The sequence below is a fragment of the Penaeus vannamei genome, chromosome 26 (genome assembly GCF_042767895.1).
Source record: "Penaeus vannamei isolate JL-2024 chromosome 26, ASM4276789v1, whole genome shotgun sequence".
NCBI lineage: Eukaryota > Metazoa > Arthropoda > Malacostraca > Decapoda > Penaeidae > Penaeus > Penaeus vannamei.
This window is the reverse complement of record NC_091574.1, coordinates 28,322,015-28,324,514: the sequence shown is the minus strand read 5'-3', so window position 1 is coordinate 28,324,514 and position 2,500 is coordinate 28,322,015.

The following is a 2,500-nucleotide window of genomic DNA, read 5'->3' as shown; positions in this document are numbered from 1 at the left end:
TTATTATTATTTTTATTATTATCATCATCATCACCATCATCATCATCATCATCACCATCATCATCATTATCATTATCATCATTATTATTATTATCATTTATTATTATTATCATTATTAGTTTCTTTATTTTTGGGGGGTGAGAAGGTATCTCTTTTTCTTGGGTTTTATTAACATGTGGAAGTTTTTTTTGCTTTGTTTTGATTTGTGTGCGAGGATGTGGGTGTCGGTATTGCTGGGGGTGATTTTTTCTTCCGAAAGTTGCTTTCTTAGACTTCTCTTTCTAAATCTCAGCTGCTGTTTTTATCTGTCTGTCTTTGTTTCTTCTCCTTCTCTCTCTATTTTTATCAATTTATCTATCTGTCTATCTCTCAGTCTCTCTCTCTCTCTCTCTCTCTCTGTCTCTGTCTGTCTGTCTGTCTCTTTCTCTCTCTCTCTCTCTCTCTCTCTCTCTCTCCTCTCCCCCCCTTCCCCCTCTCTCCCCTCTCCCCTCTCCCCCCATTTCTCCCTCTCCACTCTCCCCTCTCTCCCTTCTCCCCCTTCCCCCTCTCTCCCCCCTTCCCCCTCTCTCCCCTCCCCCCCTTCCCCCCATTTCTCCCTCTCTCCCAAGGGGGACGAAGAATGTTGCAGCGAGAAAAAAAAAGAAAAAGATCTTGGCATCGTCGGAATCCTCTTCCTTATCGCTCTCATATTTCATAGATCTTAAGCACCGTGTTCAACAGCGAAATGGAGCCTATTTGCACACCTCTTCGATCCTATCTTGGGGGATCTGATTGTGTGTAGTGGTTCGTGAGCGACTGGCATCCATTAGGGGCTGAGGGCGGGGGCGGAGGAGGTGATGGTGTCTTTTCACAGAGGGGGGAAGGGGGAGGGTAGGGGGGGAGGGGGGGGTGCGATGGGCGTGCCGTGTGTTATAAGTGAATAACATGGAGGGAAATGGGTGTTGGGTTTGCGTGTGTGATTTGGTGTTTGTGTGCGTATGTAGGATTGTGCGTTTGTTTGTGAGTGCCTTATCTAAACACACAGACACACAGACACACACACACACACACACACACACACACACACACACACACACACACACACACGCACACACACACACACACACACACACACACCTACAGATTCACACACACACACACACACATGCATATAAATGTGTGCTGCATGTACAGTACATGCGTGGGCGCGCGTCCGAGAAAGAGTCCAAACAAGCGGAACGAAGCAATGAAAGCCAAAAGAAAGCGAAGACAGAAGCCAAGGAGCCAAACCTGCCGTCGAAGCGTCTAAACATTTTCTTAGCTGGCTGGGGGGAGGGGGAGGGGGGGGGGGAAGGGGGGAAGGTGGGGGGTGGGGGAAGAAATGGGTAGAGGAGTATAAGAAGAAGAAGGAGAAGGAGAGAGTGTGGAAGGGGAGGTGTTGGGGTTGGAGGGGGAGGTGTTGGGGTGGAGGGGGAGGGGGAGGGTGAGGGGTGGAGGTTGGAGGAGGAGGTGTTGGGGTTGGAGGGGGAGGTGGAGGGGTGGAGGGGGAGGTGTTAGGGTTGGAGGGGGTGGTGTTGAGGTGGAGGGGGAGGTGTAGGGTTGGAGGGGGAGGTGTTGGGGTGGAGGGAGAGGTGTTGGGGTTGGAGGTGGAGGGAGAGGTGTTGGGGGAGAAGGAGGAAGAGGGTGAGGTGCTGGACGGAGGGCGAGGTGTTGTGGTGGAGGGTGAAGTGTTGGGGGTGGTGGTTAAGAGAGGAAAGAGGGGTGGGGGAGGTAATAACACGACTCCCCACTCTCCTAATTACGCAAATGTTCCCGTATTATCCCAATGATCGAATTATTCCCCAGATCGTTTTTAACCAAGAGGGTCATTACTCTGCATAAAAGCCAAAATCGAATATACAAATCCAGTCAAATGCTTCCAACCCCTCTAACCCCTCCCCCTGACCCCTCCTTAGCCCCTCCCCCTGACCCCTCCTTAGCCCCTCCCCCTGACCCCTCCTTAGCTCCTCCCCCTGACCCCTCTTTAGCCCCTCCCCCTGACCCCTCTTTAGCCCCTCCCCCCGAGAGGCAAGAGGGGAAAAAGAGGGGAGATGAAGATAGAAGCAATTGATGATAGTGGGGAGAGGGAGAGAAAGAGACATTCACATAATTAGATCTCTCACCACGTGTTGTTCCATGATAGAGGGTTCAGAAGCTATTATTGAACGTGGTTGAAACGCTCATAGTCAGTGAGAGAGAGAGAGAGAGAGAGAGAGACAGACAGAATCATGAGTGTATGTGTGTGTGAGAGAGAGAGAAAGAGATAGATAGATAGATAGATAGATAGAGAGAGAGAGAGAGAGAGAGAGAGAGAGAGAGAGAGAGAGAGAGAGAGAGAGAGAGAGTGTGAGAGAGAGAGAGATGGGGGGGGGGGGGGGGGGAAGGGAGAGAAGGAGAGAGAGAGAAAGAGAGAAAGAGAGAAAGAGAGAGAGAGAGAGAGAGAGAGAGAGAGAGAGAGAGAGAGAGAGAGAGAGAGAAAGAG